This window comes from Ylistrum balloti, unplaced genomic scaffold (genome assembly GCF_031769215.1).
Source record: "Ylistrum balloti isolate Yb309-2 unplaced genomic scaffold, AGI_CSIRO_Ybal_v1 Utg369722, whole genome shotgun sequence".
Classification (NCBI taxonomy): domain Eukaryota; kingdom Metazoa; phylum Mollusca; class Bivalvia; order Pectinida; family Pectinidae; genus Ylistrum; species Ylistrum balloti.
This window is the reverse complement of record NW_026781941.1, coordinates 737,463-755,917: the sequence shown is the minus strand read 5'-3', so window position 1 is coordinate 755,917 and position 18,455 is coordinate 737,463. Positions and strand designations below refer to the sequence as shown.

The following is an 18,455-nucleotide window of genomic DNA, read 5'->3' as shown; positions in this document are numbered from 1 at the left end:
GTTTAATTCTTACATGTGAATTTTTAAATCCAATACATCATGTACATGTCTATGAGTGTACGAATTAGTTTATTTACAAATACAAGATTGTAATAATTTGTTTGCAATGTATATAATTCAGTAAATGAAAAATTTACCTTTGTCTAAAGATTTATAAAATATAAGATCGTTGTAACAGGCCTTTATGCCTTTCATTAATTCAGTCCAACTCGGAACTAATTTTTCAATCACAGGGGTAGAAATAAGAAAATTACTATAGGCGGCCCTTTGCGCCACCTCTTAAGAAGATTTACTGGCCCTTCTGTCATTGCAGTGGCCCTGGGTTTTCTGGCTTTTGAAATTGATAATTTTGATGTATATATATTTTTTTCAGACAAAATTGAGGAAATTTGATATGATTACATGGATAGGACAATCAGACTATGAAAAAGTAATTTTAAAATTATTTAGCTGAAATTATTGTCTAGATGTAAAATTCCAGTACTTATATATATTATTGGTTGGTACAACACATAATGTAAATAGTTTGAGATGTAAACTCTTTTATTTTGACAATCTATGTGTTAATAGGCTCTCAGTTAAAAACAAATCACAAAAATTGTGCCATGCATGTGATGCAGATTGAAGTCGGACTTCTTAGCGGGCATGGGCTTGAACCCAATGAGGAAACGTTCCATCATACTATCAGTAGATCGCCATTGTTGTGCTCCATGTCTTTATAGCGCTTGTAAGTTCTGACATACTCTATACACGAAACAAAACGTAGCAGTGATTAAGACTGACGGTACCAGCTAAGTTGATGAAAAGTGTTGTTAGAAACGAGTCGGCAATATGCCTTCACCGAACACGACGTCGATGTCGTTCAGATTGATCGATTTGACTCATTTGAGTATTACTAGCAGAATAGAGGACAAATTTTGAGCTACAAAAACTAACAAGCCCAACGGACCACCGCTTTGCATAACCTGTTGGCCCTTCATTACAATAGATGGCCTCGGGCAGATGGGCTTGTGGTTATTTCGACCCCTGCAATCACCTCACATTCACATTTTTTTTTTCAAGCAAACAACATACAAGTGTATTAAGTACAAACATTTCAGGGATCCTCAACAGAGTCACAATAAATCGGACATGGTAGTAGTGACCAATTCGTACCAGGCAGATCACATCACTATTCTTGATATACAGAGATATGATAAACAGACAATATGTAGTCCACAGTATTATCTCAGGTAAATAGTTTCATGACAATGCCTGTTTCCAATTACTTTGCATGTGGTATATGATATCTTCTAGAGCAGTTTACATGTGCCTATCCAAGCAAACAATAACAGGTATACCTACACGACAGGAAATATATTTACGGGTAGAGTCACTTTTCATCAAGATTTTAATTTTTTTAAATAAAACATATTCATGATTACTTCAGAATTTATGAGAAGAAAACTTGAACCACACAAGTATGTTTACACACAAAAATGGCAAACATAGTCAAACTGTTCATTTTCATGACTCTTAACACAAAATATATTATATGGTTAAGTGATAAATAGGATAGCCTGGTTGTAATTTAAAATGCTACGACCCCTTACTTTGGCCTAAATTAGGGACTCTGACCTATCCAGACCATATTCTGTGTTACCTGTTCTTAACAGTCAGGAAAGAAGGATTAAAGTGCACTAAAGAAATAATGAATTTCAGAAGCTTCAAAATTTTCATGGAAAAAAAAAATTAATAAGTATTTTAATGAAATCTTACCACATTTGGACATGCCCGTACGATAATAAACAAAAATTATAAAATAGACATTTTAAAACAAATGTATTATTGTCACACAAACAGCACCAATACCTTTTTACCCTTTAATCCCTGATGATGCATTAATGCACAACTGGGCCCACTTATCAAAAACTCATCAAAAATGTAGGCAGATGTTTATGAAACATTATAACCGTTTTCACAAATGTTCCTCTTCAATTTAATACCAAAATACCCATCATGCAATTTAAATCATTGACAAAAGTGTTTTAAATGTCATACTTATCTTAGTACAATCTATAATAGGTGATTCATGTACAGCTGACAATTATCAGCTAAAACCACACCATACCTGTTCATGTCAGTCATCAGCTTAAACCACACCATACTTGTTCATGTCAGTCATCAGCTAAAACCACACCATACCTGTTCATGTCAGTCATTAGCTAAAACCACACCATACTTGTACATGTCAGTCATCAGCTTAAACCACACCATACTTGTACATGTCAGTCATCAGCTTAAACCACACCATACTTGTACATGTCAGTCATCAGCTTAAACCACACCATACTTGTACATGTCAGTCATCAGCTTAAACCACACCATACATGTACATGTCAGTCATCAGCTTAAACCACACCATACATGTACATGTCAGTCATCAGCTTAAACCACACCATACATGTACATGTCAGTCATCAGCTTAAACCACAGCATACATATACATGTCAGTCATCAGCTTAAACCACACTGTTTCATGTCTTAACAAACCTCAATCCTCCTGCCATAGCTAATAAGCCCATCCACTGTCCATCATGTTGTAATTAGCCATTATCCAAGTCAGAGTTAATGCTTGGTACCCTTTGGTTTATTGAAGGATGAATAAGGCAGTGCAAATTGTTCATTATGCTATAATTAGCATTGAAAAATGAACATCTATTCTTTAATATTTACATATAACATGGAACAAACTATAATGAGTATTTTCATTGGGTCATGTGACCATCCTGTAATAAGTCTGCTGCAGACAAGTATTGATTATATACCTTGTCTAAAGGTAACAACAGCAAGCATTCCTGACAGGTAAAACAAACTATTATACTGTACATATCTTTAACTAAGATTAGAAAACCCTCTGACTTAAGTTAGAAGAATGGACATAAGGGCAATATACCATAGTTCTGTAACAGGGGCTGAAGTAGTGTGAGCATAGGATTAGGTCTATTTATGGATTCACTTTCTGTTCTGTTTAGGTTATCAGAGAACCAGTTATGGAAATTTTCAATGTTCAGCTTAAAAACTTAAATACCTGGTATGGGCACAAAATGATGACAAATGTCCTTTTTGCTTTACTGTTTTTTCTCACTTCAACATGCAGAAAACAAACTTTATATGATTATGGACAATAATTTTTCGGCCATTTATGTAGGTGTCTCCTAAGACACTTGAATATACAAACAATGATCTAGCAGATGGAAATAAAACATAACAAGAGGCCTAGCAATGATGACGGTCACCTGAGATAAGCAATATTGAATATAAAGGTTAAAGGGTATTATCAAGTGTCATAAAACAGAAATTATGGCAGTGAATATAGTAAGCCAGTGTCAATACATGCATACCATCAAAACTGTCATCCTATACTAATAATTCTTACAAAGTTATTTCCAGTAGGAAATAACCAACGGTATGTTCAGAAATGCGATTTTTCTATGAAAATTACAGTAAACCTGCAAAAATCTTCCTCCCCAGGACAAAATGTGAGACTCATTTTGGTTATTAAAGCACCTGAAGATGCTTCTATTCATACAGAGCATTTGATGCTACTATACATGTGTGTTAAGAAAAGTTTTGAAATTGAAGTCAATATGACCCCTTTCGGCCCCACCCATCAACCCCTTTGGGGTCAGCCAGGATCAATATGGGCATACCACCAAGTCATCATCCTTCACTCATAATTCTAACAAAGTTTAAAATATTTCCAAAGGAGTTTAAACAAATTATACCCAAAAATCTAGTTTTCCTAAATAAAGTATACTAAAATTTATCCTCTCCCCATGGGGAAATGTGAGACCCTGGAGTCATGAAATTCTCAATTTTGATAAAGCACTTTAAGATAGATGCATTCATCCATGAAGAACAACTGATTCTACCATATCTGGATGTTGAAAAGAGGTTTTTTGAAATTTGAGTCAATTTGACCCCTTTTAGTCCTGCCCCTCAGGCCCCTGTGGGGTTGAGACGGTAAAATTCACAAGTTGGGTTCATCTTAGGCCAGGGAAGGTTTCACTGAAATCAGATTGGAGTTTTTGAGAAGAACACACAACACCAGATGAAGGTAATTGCAATGGGCCACCAAGAGACTTTGTCTCAGGTAACCTAAAAACCTGAATCAAATATATTTTGTCACTGTTAAAAACCTACTACATGTTTACATACAAACTAATTTTTTGTTTCAAGAAGGTATGAGGGTAAACATAAAAAAAAAAACTGAAACTGGAATTTAAGTGAATAGTTCCACAGTTAAAATCCTAGCTCAAATAAAATGAATTATACTTTGTTGAAAAAAATTTGTGTAGTTATATTGATGTAAATAATATAAATCGGTTGAAGTTTATTTTACTTCAGTTATCCTCTTTTTTTTCATTTTGTCACTCTGTGATTCCTGTTGTACAATATCCATGCACAGTTGTGTTTATTGATTACCAGGTGAATTATTATTCGAAGGAAAATGACACGGAAAATTTCACAATATAATTCAATCATTATGGGTCTATATCGTGTGGCTAGATTTGTAGGACATTTTAAGTGATAGAAAATGAACATATATTTACTTGATATCCTGGTGATATATCCACATCCTGATACATAAGTTTATACCTACACATGTCTTATATTAGGTCATATGAATGATTAAGTACATCAGGAAATGACTTCGCATCAAATATGTACGAATCAATTTTGTTTTATCATGACTATAAAATGATAAACCAAACAAAAGTGTTACAAACTCAAACTTATATTGGAAGTTTTTGTATCGTATTTAATAAGTACAGGGATCCAATATACAAAATCTGACTCAAGGAATAAGACAGGCTTAATGCAGGAAAATGTCATCTGATTGTAAATCTTCTACACATAATATTTGTGGGCTTATTACCTGTCACAGGCTTATTGCCAAATTGATCACATAATTAACTTTTTAATTTCCTGGATATTGAACATGATGATGAACATTTCTAAGCAACACTGATTATCAAAAACATATCTTGCACTAGATGGGCATGTATTTAGTACAAATTTACAAGTATACAACTGACTGCTTCTTGATGACATTTAAATGCTTGAATGTCACCTCTCCCTGCTGTGTCATTTACTTTCCTTATTCAACATTCTTTCATTTGCCATAAGCAAATAGAGATGGTAAACAGAACACCTACTAGTTCAACCTCTTTTCAATATGGTGAGTTAAAGGTGTGAGCTGGCCTTTCACCTAGGTATCAGTGAAAAATTATCATCTGACCTGTAAGGGCCTACCTTTATACTTATAATCCTATACTTTTACAGCTTTTATGCTTGTCTACACTTATCTGTCTCTCTCTTTTTTTTAAGAAGCACCATCACAACATTTTCATGTTCAGTTTATTATATATACTTAACTCTTAAAAATAAAATTAGTAAATATTTCAAATCAAAGAACTCCATTCTATTATGTAGAATGCCAAACTATGAGCTAGCCCAAACAGGATAGAACAAGGCTTAACCATATATGTGACTAAATAAATACAGATTATATCTAAGTGCTATATGTTTCACAATATCTTAAGTACAGGGTTTTAATCTCCAGCCAGGACCTACATCATATAACAAATCTTACCATAAATACCTGACTATTAGACAGGTAAGAAATTGATTTACATGTAGTTGTGATATACAACATAGGACCCACTTATACATAAAATGTAGCAAACCCCCTACCTGTCCAACCTCTTCTTGTTAGTACTGCGTTACTACTTCTACAATCTCGATTAAGGCATACATAAAACACCCAGTTCAGAAATGCCATCTCAATGTTTACTATACATTCTTAATTTCGATCAATAATCAACAGGAAATTTCTACATCACTGTACAATCAATTACTTATCAAAATACATGTATTTATCAAATTCAGTAACGTAAATTGCCTTGTTGTAGGATCTATAAGAAAATATATTCGAAATCCCTATCAGTCCAGAAAAGCCCTTTCTCTATAACTCAGGAGTCAGCTAATGTGGTGCTGAAATACACCCCACCCCAACCCTGTTCAATCATGTACACTTGAACAAAAATCCATAAGGCAGTTTTACCTGGGTAATCAATAAATTTGTTTCCTCAATTTATTACGTACCATCTGCACATAAATGCTTCGACTTGTGTAAGATGGGGGTACAAAATACACTGTATATTTATAATTAATCTTTATGTGTAGATAAAAGGTCAGCCCTCAGATGACACAATGATAGTCACTTTGTTGATAATGTAAATGCACCTGACCTAAAAGGAGAAAAGAAAACATAGCAAGGGGCATATCTATATTTAGTTCATGACTGGGGCAAATAGTTAAACTGTAGTTAAATCATCAAGAAATTTGAGGTGTCAGCTTGCAAGATGTCAAGGAACAAGCTGGCAATCAAGAAAAAATTTGAAACTTTTCAGTCTTTTTGGCTTTGTCAAGAGGTGTTTTAAAATCCTCACTGGAGTTAGAAAAGGCTTTTTACAGATCTTACACAGTTTTTGTAAAAATTATCATTAAAAGTTCTTACTGTTAAATGACCGTAATTTGGGGGAAATAATTAATTGACCTACCATCAGAACTTAGAAAAAATTAACGATGAATAAGAACACTATGCTTGATTACTAAGCCATCCTATGAAGGTGTGGCGGAAGGAATTCTACATACACTTTGTATATAAAAGCTACAGACCATGAATCATCCATCTTCATCAAGTGATCACTGATTGAGCTTGGCAGTCTTACCTGGACTGGAGATATCTATAATAACTACCCACGATAGTACCTTCATATACTGGAGAAACACTGAACAATATCAACTTCCTTTGCAGATATATTTCATCCAAACTAAATCACAAATTTAAGAACCAGGGAATTCAGTTAGAAAAGTTGATGGACAATTTTTACAAACTTACATATATTGAAATATTAGCACAAATATAATTTCCTTCTTGATGAAATGCTTGAATTGTCAGGATTTATATAAATAAGAGGATACAGATATTGTCATTTCATGTAGCTATTTCATCAAAAAAGTCTCTCATTCTGTAGCTGTTACAGGTCTGTAACATGTCACCTTTGTCCTGTATCATGACATGTAATTAATCTCAACCTCTTATTTATAACTTAAATTTGTGTGGGTTTTTTTTCCTTTTCTAAAACATATTATACACTGATAACTTATTTTTCAATTCATGTTAACTTTTTATAATCTGTAAGTAATCATTGTGTTAAGCCAACATTACTAGAAAGTTCCAAATCGAAAATTCCACATAACATTTTTTAATTTATAAAGATACAATTCAAGGACACCCCAGGTGGGAGGAGGGAGGGGGGAAAAGAGGGGTATATATACACACTTTTTCTTATTTTCGAGCCTCAGTACACAGCAGTGTTTAACATGGTGCACACTGGTGTTGTTAGCAATATCAAATCATTATTTCTGTGTAGGGACATGCCTACTTGTTTCTATGACACTTAAAATGACACTTATTACTTTATCCATTTGTGGCAATATGGATAAAAGCTGATAACACATTTAACAGGGAAGGTGTATTTTAAAGATACATTTTCGCTTTATATTATACTTCAAAACATTGTAAACTTGAATAATTAACATAAATATCTGTTATATAATCAAAAATTAAAATCTATCATGTGTGCTGAATAACATAGTGTTGTTGGATCATTTCATCATATTTATATACAGAAAATAGTTGTGGTAAGGATCAGCAGTACTATAAAGCAAAGTGATCATCAATCAGTCAATTGGCTACTGGGATAAAAACCTCTCCACAAATATGTGATAAGGCTTCCTTCTAAAAGAGTCAACATCTCCCCTAGTGAATTGAAATGAGGTCAGCATTTTTAATGTCACAGTGATTGATAGTCTCTATTCACCACAAAAATTCTGCTGAGAATGGTCGTGCAAACACATCAAGAAAGGTACAAAAGACCATAATCATGTATCCATACTTAATTTCATTTCTATCCAAAAATTATTGAGAGAGAAAAACACCTATGACTGGCCCCTAAATTGGATTTAAACAGTCATTCAAGAAACCACATTCTCATCTTGATCTACATGAGTTTGTGACTGTATTATTTACATTTCACCATTCAACAAGCTAAAAATTCTACATACACAGGAATCACAAAGCAGCTTAGTTTGGAAGATTTTTTTCATGTTTTTTTTTTCGCATCGTCTTTCGGATTTTCTTCTGTAATCAAATACAAAGTGTCACATCATTCATTGAATTTAATTTTCAGACAGGAGGTGACGTGATAAAACTGAATAACTTACTGGGTCTTTTTTGGATATTTATACCCTGCTGAGTTCACTCTACATTTTATGTTGATATGGTAGATACCCAACAATTACAATGAATTTCAAGTAGGTAATATACATATAAAACTTGGCAGATAGAAATCTGATCAGTCAATCTGACTATTCAAGGTACAGTCTGTGCCAGTGCGAACCAATCTTCTACTAAAACTTAAACCCTGTGTTGAAGCATTCATTGTTCTTACGATCAATTTTTCATAAATATTGATTTCGAGGGATCTTGGAAAGAAATCAGTCAATGTCTTGAATCTGTCAATGACACCGCTTTAGACTACATTACATGTAAGATCATTTTACCTGCTAGGTATAAGGTTGTAACAAAGTTAAGGGATGCACCAGTATGAAAAATGTTTCAAGTGTATGGACCAAAAGATAGCCAGTATTAGGATGTGTAGAACATTTCTGGGTCATAATAATACTAAAGCTTAAAGTCTGTACATTAAAGTCAACAGTAAGTATATATTCGATTCATTTCTGGTATATTACACCTTTCACAATATGTTTAAAACTGTGTAATAGTTTACATGTTACTCAGTCAGAACATCACATTTAATTAATCACAGTCAATCTGGGTCAAACAAACAATAACCATCTCATGATTAAATGGCTATGTATTAAAGTGTTCTATTGACCCTGGAGTACCTGTGTAGGGAGGGGAGGTAACTAGTACCTTAGTACATATGTACCAAACAACCCTTGAGAAGTTGTCTGAAGACATATTTCTAACAAAGCATAAGAGAACACTTTCATCATAATTTAGAGCTGAAGATTATTAACAGAAACTTAAAACATCAATGAAGCTCTGTATGTTAATTTGGCATGAATTTGACAATAGGTTTTATCTTCATTCAAGTACTCGAATATAACCAAAAAAAATGTCTAATTTATTTCTCTTTTTTTATTCATGATGTAATACAATCTTGTATTAAGTCCTTGTTATGGTTCAGTGCTCACTTATTTACTGTCCTTTTTATTCACAACCATGCAAGGTGTTATTTACTGTCCTTTTTATTCACAACCACACATGGTGTTATTTACTGTCCTGGGTTTCCCATTCAGTGATAGCTAGGCCATTTAGGCCATCACAAACTGCCAATTGAATGACTGCTTACATATACATGGGTAATATAAAATATCATAAAATAATTTCAGGTCCAAATTAAGATCTGCAAATGAATTATCTGAAGCAGTAAAGATAGAACTGTACAGAATCACAAATTCTTCTTTTGTTTCATCACTGGAATAAAGTGTCAAGAATAATTTAGTGTTAAGATAAAATGATAAAAAAAAAATCCAACCAACCCTTGTTCAGTATCTACTAAAACGACCACTTCCTAAAAATTCCAAGTCACACTCGATCAGTACAAAAGTTTCCCTGGTCACAAAAGTATGCCTAGATAAGATGGCCACCCCTCAGTACAACAAAGGATAAGACTTGGGTAAAATATCTTAATTACAATTGTACAAGCCCAACAGTGCTACTTTATAGAACCTGGTATATTTTACTTCCACATGTTTGATGGACAGAAATTTCTTTCAACACATGATGACATGCAAAAAGCATACCAGCAGTAATGTGAAATAATTACAGAATGTGTTTGAGGTAATAACAGTACAGTTGTGTTTGTGTGCTGTACTTGAAGGTATCTAAGGTATTAAGACATACTGTAAATTCAGTATCAGATATACATCATGAACCTACCATGTTTTTTCTACAATATGCCCAGCTTAGGAAACTAAATCATAACATCTTACTCAACATGTCAGCTTATTTGTAGCGTTACTGAAAAGTGCATTAGTGCATATGTGAGGGTTTATTACTAGACATGGGCTTATTATCAGACATGGGCTTATTACCAGACCTTTTTTACACAGCTCCTGATGGAAAGATTGCAGTAACATTCAAATCTTAGGTATATCTATGATATATTGTACTTTTTATGTTGTTTTTTCAAATAAAGATTTATTTTCTAAGAGAGTCATATCAAATTCATGAAATATTCAGCACTACAGCTGCCTGCCAAAATAGTCAACCATATGTTTGTATATGTGATAATGGATATACTCCCTTAGGTATAAATTTGGGTTTGGAGCTTCATCAAAGCCACGGTTCTGACCCCAATTCTACACCCTTGATAGACTCTCCCACATGACTGACTATAGTCTAGATTGTATGTACCTTTGCAGTAGTGAACACAGTAGCATTGTCATCTGCTTTTTCATCCTTTTTTTTTTTACAGGTGTCTGCATTTTTCCTGCACATCCTGTGATTTAATATATGCCATGAAAAAAAGCATGTGTAAAAAGCTATCAATGTAAATATCTGATTTTTATAGGCCAATTCTAATATGTGTAATGCCACGGCCAAGAACACTGACAGTGGTGTAAACTTTGCAAGAATATTTGTAAAGAAAAAAATAACCTTTTCTGACCCCTACCCCCAACCTTGAAAAAGGAAAACCTTAAAATATTATTAGTTATTGCATATAGTTAGAAAGACATGAATAATTCAGCGTGATGTAACAACAATGCTGATCACACTCATTAATTGAACATCAAGGTACATACGGAATACAAAACAGACTGATTACAAACCAACTACCTGACAATGGTGACATACATTTTAAATATGTTGCTAGGCTATCAAATGTTATCTAGGTAAAAGGAAAGTGAAACACCTTTAATGAAACTTGGAAGATAACAGTATCCTGTTTCACTGTACAGCTGCTGTAAACTGCAGTGTTTAATTTCAACTTGTTTGTCAAAATTGTCAAAACTATTTTATCACCGAGACAAACAAATGCATAGTTGATCTTCTCAAAGGATATATATACTTCTTGGTCAGTCTTAGTTTGGTTTCAAATCTAGATCACATTAGCTGTACCAACCATTGTGTCAACATGTATTGTTAATAACTAGAGATTTTCTGAAAATGTTCTCTGCCTCGTCATTTTAAGTCTAAAATCATAGCATGCTTGATTGAAAAGGAATTTTTTTTATCAAAACTGCTATTATTTTTTACAGGCAGAATTGACAGTCTAATGTTGACGTAAACAACTGAAATGATTCCTGACTATTCAGTCAATGAAACAAAATGACTGATTATATATAAGTGATATACCGTTATATACAAACAGAAAAGTTCAGTCATAGGTTCTTCTATTTCAACAACATCATCATGACAAAAAGTTTGTACTTACTATGTAGCCATCTTACAGTAATTATATCATGATAAACACAAAACAGATAATGTGAAACAAAAAACTGTTAAAGAATTCAGTTTAGAGTGTAAGTTGTGTCTTGGTACTTTGCAGTGTCAAAGACAATAAAAACCTGCAACAATTCTTTTATGGCAAAATACAAGCATACTATAATATTTTCAGGGAAACTTCACACAAAGCTTATTTTCACCAAGTTACATACTTTGCCCAGCATCAAACTTGAGCAAACTAATGCCCATTCTCTTTTTACCCTATTGGCAATGAGCGAAAAAGGTTCAACTGTGGGCAAAATATCCACATAAACAGTTTTAATTTGGCTAACAGCTTTACGCAGTAATAATGCTACTGTTAAGACACAAACCTTACTATTCTTTTCTATATTCATTATTTTCTCAAAGATGAAAACAAAACTGGTTAAAATTTCTCATTTTACAAGACTCCAATTTCAGCAGCTATATACATGTACTTGATGTACTTGAAACTGGAACCAGAAAGAATTTAGACAATAAAAATAGTAAACTGAGTTTTGCTATTGAAAATGAATTCTAAATTGTGAAAAGACAACATGGAATGAAAATTAAAATTTAAAAAAGAATTGAATGTTTTTTTCAGTAGATAGATTGGATTCAGAAAACACAACAAAAGTAAAAAGATCCAAACTTGTGTATAAAGAAGAGAGATATATTGATTAAAATAAAAACATGTTGGTAGGATTCATTTTCATATCATTTCAAGGAAAAAAAGCAGAAATCATAGCAAGCGGTCGATTTTTTAATATTCAAATAACTGCAAGTTGTCAAGCATTTTAAATATCCTCCACAACATATACCATAGTTTTGAAACGTTATCTCAAACATTATACAAACATCTACATTTCCTTTGATCAAGACACTAACATACAGGTGTACATTTTACATAGGTGTAATCACAATCTTCTGATTTGTACATACAGCATACAATGTGCAACCAACCACTGATAATGCAGTCTCTGACACTAAGACTTCAAAGTTTGATCGTTTTGATATGTAATAGACCCTTGATAATCCAGACATGAATAGTCCGGAAAACTCACAGCCTAGAGATGTTGCGTTAAGTTATTTGTACTCATCAGTCCAGAAATTCCAATGCCAGCTCCAGAAATACGTTTTGGGAATGAAATAATTTGTTTCTTGGTAATATTCCCCCAATAGTCCAGAAAGTTTTGTCAACACATGGAGAGTTCTGTTGCACTCAGTCAGTTGTGTAACAGGTGCACACCTGGTTGATCGCTTGACACTTTGCATAGTCGTAATGGCCTTACTTGTAAGGAAATTTGATTATAATGCTTGGGACATGGTCTATCTGACTTATGCACGTTAAACATAGTTAACATGGCATTAGTTATGTCTGTGTTATCAGCAATACACCTTGATTTTGAATGGAGAAAATAAATATATGTCAACAAAACTTACATCTGGCTTGTATTGATCACCTTGATGATCAGGAAAATAGTGTGACATTATCACATTAACTTGTGAACTGTTATATTAATGCGGGTATTTTTGTATATAACAGCACTTTACCTGTTATTTAAATAAGCATTGTGTAACATGAAGGTCAAGTGATCACCAAGACAGCTTGGGTAGATTCCTATGCTGCTGCTGACATTTTACAGCTTGGATTTTAAGGTAAAGTGGTTGTGTGTTACAATTAACAATATCAATTGTTTTTAATTGACCCATTTAGAAAGACGGGAATTAAATTTGTGATCAGTTTACATGATTATACTATCCAAATGAAGGGGTGGATCTAAATCAACTGCGAGAACTTCTACACGTTTGGCGACTTCTTTCTCAAAATATCACTCCTCACCAACAACTAATTGCAACAAAATTTCATATTAACGACTATCATCCCTCAGTCATGGGTAACCCACCACCCAAGTGACATCAGCTAGAGATCCCCAACAGTGTTAAACACCACCATATGTCAACTTAAGGAGATATGCACCAACATAAAGATTGAGACTGAATTCGACATCAGAAAAATCTACCATCAGAGACAGTCCTAAAGTCAGAATCTGCATTGACATGGTTTTGATACATCACAGAGCAATACTATTGTATTATTAAAGTACAGTGAATAGGAGTGAGTGAACATTATAATATTCCATGTACATTGTTGAATCTTATAGCTGTAAGACTTCCAAAATAAAGAAAATGTAATTGTTGTGTACCTGATCCCTCCACACTAGTGGGCTTGTAGCCCATCAACTGGGGCTCCGGCATCCTTAAAGACCAAAGACAAGGTTTGAGATTCTGCCTGAAAAAAAAACAAAATAAAATTCCTTAAATATCTGATAATCTTTCATACCTGCACAGATTAACACATACCTACAGAAACCCCCAATACAACAGACTTTAATATTTATCAACAATCATGTTCAAATAATTTTCAAGAAGGTGCAAATTTTTTTTAATGTTTTTTAATGACATTTTCCCATTCTCATGAACAGTCACTCACAAGGTGACATAAGATGGTGCGTAAGGGTGATAGAGCTAGTACTGGCCAATTGTAGAGTACTAGTGTCATTGGTCATTAATGTCACACATTAGACATGGCAACATTGTCTCTTCTGTCTTTGTGTTTCCCAATCAAGCAAGGATCACAAAGTACCATCTTGACAAGCAGTTTTTCTCATGGGTTCATTCTGGAATATTGGTTCACTTTTTAAACTTAACCCAACACATACCATTATGGAATTGGATGACAATATAACAACATGCTATGAAGGGATGAGGCAGTGTCACTAGGCACTAAATAGATAGAACCTAACCACAATTTAACACATTTTTTTTCCCTTTTTAACATATCTGGTATATCAATAAAAAAAGACAAGAAACAAACAAAAGATTATGGTACAAGTAATCAGATTCTTGATACACTGATTAGGACTTTAAAAAGGAATGATTTATCGTAATCCTGTTTTGTTCACTGCACTTGTTTCAATAGTTGGTCCTAAGTTTATTATGCTGTACAATGTAGCAGTTGACTGCACACAGAGCATGACAAAGGACTAAATGATTGTTTCTGGACAAGTACATATGTTATTCACTGAAATATAAAATAAGACTGGTATAAAATTGTTCGAGTAATGCCATTTGCAGACTTTAAATAGTGTGGAGTACACTGTACCTAAAAAGTTAGCAACATCAAATGTTGTCACAGTGTAATAAAGGTCCATTAAAAATGTACATTTGTATGTTGCAGCATAGGGTATAGAGAACTAGAATCACAGTCATCTATATATCTACCTACCTTTATCCCTACAAGTACCTATATCCCTGACTACTTGCTGGACAATGACCATATCATTTGTGAGGAAAAAAAACAAAACGTCATATGATCAGAAAGTCTATTGTACCAGTTAGCCTACATTTGAATCATCTGACAGGTTAATATGGTACATTTGGTGATCTGTCCATCAGTTATTGGATGTATAGTCGGACAAATGTGTCTGTCTGTTGAAGCTTCTCAATTATTTTATCTCTACCTGAAACATATCAAACTCTAAATAGGTCAAGCCTGACATTTGGCGATCTTCTAAGTACAGTTTTGTCAATGAAATTTTCGGTTATAAAACTTGTGCCATTGCTGCACTAGCGAGACAGCAAGATAATTTAACTGAACTCATCACAACAAAGCCTAAATACCAAAGCAACAAGGTCATATGATGAAACACTAGAAAACAAGTCAAAATTTAGGAAATTCTCCATATTATTTCATTAGTAAGTGGATATAATAATGGTAGCCTATTCTGTAGTACCTTGTCAAACCAGCCGAAATGAAGTCACTTTACGCCCTGGAACAAACTACTGACAGCACCTACCTGAGCAAGTGTTTCTCTTTCCAACAGTGTTATTTGTCATAGGTATAAATAGAATAGAATGATACACTGGCACATGCTTTTCTAACCCCATCTTCAAATAAAGTTAGGATGAAAATAAAAATAATATAAAATGTAAGATCTTAGTCTGAGTCACCGTGCCTTCGAGTCACCTCACCCAAGAAAATCATCTAACGTTATCAAATATAATGAGATAACTGTTTCCGTACTCGGTAGCACGGCAGGGCAGAAGGCCGTAGACCTACAGCAGACTACACGGTCGGCGCTGCAACTGAACAGTTATAGAAAACGTACAAGTGCACTGAAAACATCTATGGTGACGAAATCAATATCGTTCAATCAAACTTGTATGTTTTCTGTAAAAATCACCTGTTGGTATGACCTTGTTAGGACAAAATGACCGAAACCGCCCAGTAGCTTTCGTTCGGGTTAGTTGTCGGTTGGTCACTAGGTCAAGCGTTAGCCAGTGATCTTTACTATTAAATCGCAAGTATATCATGACAGTTAATTCTATCTCGGGATTACAAACCATGAGTGAAATGAAAAAAAAATCTCTCACCTTAATTTGAGATTCTGTGTTGTATTATGGACATCAACGCCAGATAGATTCCTGTGAATGTCTTGGCACTTATAACAGCTACCCAGTGATGTCACTTCCGGTATTGGCTGAAGTAAGGTTAAAAGAGGTCCCCGATAGGGAAACGTCCTAGAAATTGACCTACTATCGATTATAAAAACATACTGTATAGTTATTGTATTTGTCGAGGGCTTGTCCACTGAAAGGCCGAAAGGCCGCAACATTCTACCTACAACTCGGTAAATGAATAAATGTTCGTCGACACGCGCAAATATTGCCCGTTAAATGGGTTAAGCGACTGATGTAGGGTTAACCAGAGACGTATATATCACATATACACATCTCCTCTAACGTATTACAATCTTCAGCCCGATTGTTTCAACTGATGGTATACTTACCAGAAGTAGTGTGATTTTAATGAAAACGTTTAAGATTCTTTTATCTGTTAATTTTCCATTGTGCATGTATGGCATTTTATCGTAGACTAATGATTCAGTCTCTACAGCATAACTTCGGTCATAGACCTTTGCATGTATCTCTTATATATTCGAAAACAAAATACAGGATTTAAAATTATACTTTTAGTATGAAGACGACAGTGAAACCTCAGGAACTCGTGCCCAATTCATATGATATCACATTAATGAACAGGTGATATATCACTTAATCAGATAATTCGCCTGTTATCCAATAATCCCCCGCCCCTTGTAACATTTTTAGGTAAATGTTCGTTAGTGTATACCCAGGGGATAGTTTTGCATTGGCTGTGCTAATCAGAAAATGACGTTTACACGTCGTTTGATTTTGTTCTCCCCATTTTTGCTTTAAAATATAACTTTTCTGAGTTATGATGTTAAACATGTTAATATGAAAATGAAAGACGTTTCAGATCATAAATATAATCGTTATATCACCAAATCATTGTAGTGATTTTACCTAACCAGTTTGAAATAATATCACTACAATCTTCAGCTCATTGAGAGTCATTGAAAAGTTTTATAAAATGCTGAATAATTCTCTTTCTAAGTGATATTGCTCATTAAATTACGGAAATCACATCAACGAATTTGTGGCCTCATCAGTTTCAACCTGAATCGGTGACATCACCTAATCGTTTTAGTGATGTCACTAAATGCAACAAAAAGTATATTGCGAACTATACATTTCTGGCTTCAAATCGATATAAGGAAAATTGTCCACCCTAACATTCGTAGATAAGTTATTCATGTTTTACATTTACCCCTACGTAGCCCCACGAATAATTTAACTGTAATGCTCAACCTACCACGGAATGCTAACGTGCTATATTGTGACCGTACCCAGTGAATGTGTGCTGTGGAATAGACAGGTGTGTATTGAGAAATCCACTCTGGTAACATCTATTAATAGACTTATAATGTCCTTAAAAGGATTTGGTGACTTCACAGTGGCGATTTATCACTATTAAATATAGGCACACCTCATCCCAACTCACGGAACAAAAAAAGAAAATTAAACAGGTTTGATATACCGCGCTGTGTTCTTTCAATTTAACAGACATCGTTATATATCATAGTTATCAGTAAAATTTACATTTTATGATTTATATATGTCACATGGATACTAAATATGGATACTTAACATTATATGTGATTTATAGTTAATTTTGTATCCGACGAAAACTTTGTTTCAGTACATTGTGTCCTGCTGTTCAGTCCATATTTTGTTACTGTCCGTGTTTTGTCTGTTTAATATCCATTACTGCAGTAGTGTCCCTATTGTCCATATATGGAAATATCTTGTCTGCGTTTTCAGGTATGTGTGTGACAGGTGAGAATGTCGTGCGTTAGTGAGTGTATATTGGTTTAAACCATGGTACGTTCGCGAGACAGCGCAGACGGCCGGAATATGATCCCCATGACGCACCCAATGGTAGTTCTCGACATAACTATAAAGTTGGTGAAGGGGTTTGTTTTATCTAAGTTCCGTACGTCTTGTAACTTTACTTCGTCAAACCTCTCGGAATATTAAACATGTTTAGGGGCCAATCCCTTCAAATATTGAACACATACCTGTTTTTGTATTTGTGTACATCGGGAAAAAACCATAATATTTCCATATTATCAAACCCCGTAACCCCCGTCCTACACATACACACTTCAAAAGGTATAAAAGTGTGAAGACCTATTGGGAAATCCAAGTAGCCGTTCTTTCTGGGGTTTTTTTCTGAAAGATAACCCGTATTACAATATAAAGTGACACTTTCATTATGTGTTTACATTTTACTTGAATTATGTATAATCGTTACAATAGCTCGTCCTGGGTTTAATTATTTGTCACATAGTATCAAATGAAATATAAACAAATTCATTTTAAGGAAAGATAATAGGTAAATCTGTAGTTCTTTATGTTC

The 18,455-nt window shown here is 34.0% G+C and overlaps 1 long non-coding RNA gene across 1 annotated transcript; it reads right to left on the bottom strand.

Moving 5' to 3' along the window:
- Nucleotides 1–694: 694 nt before the first annotated feature.
- LOC132565405 (uncharacterized) lies at nt 695–16,104 on the bottom strand. The gene is made up of 3 exons (XR_009554923.1): nt 16,046–16,104; nt 13,816–13,901; nt 695–744 (listed from the first exon to the last, which is right to left on the bottom strand). It is a non-coding gene; the product is annotated as an uncharacterized LOC132565405 (long non-coding RNA).
- Nucleotides 16,105–18,455: the final 2,351 nt, after the last annotated feature.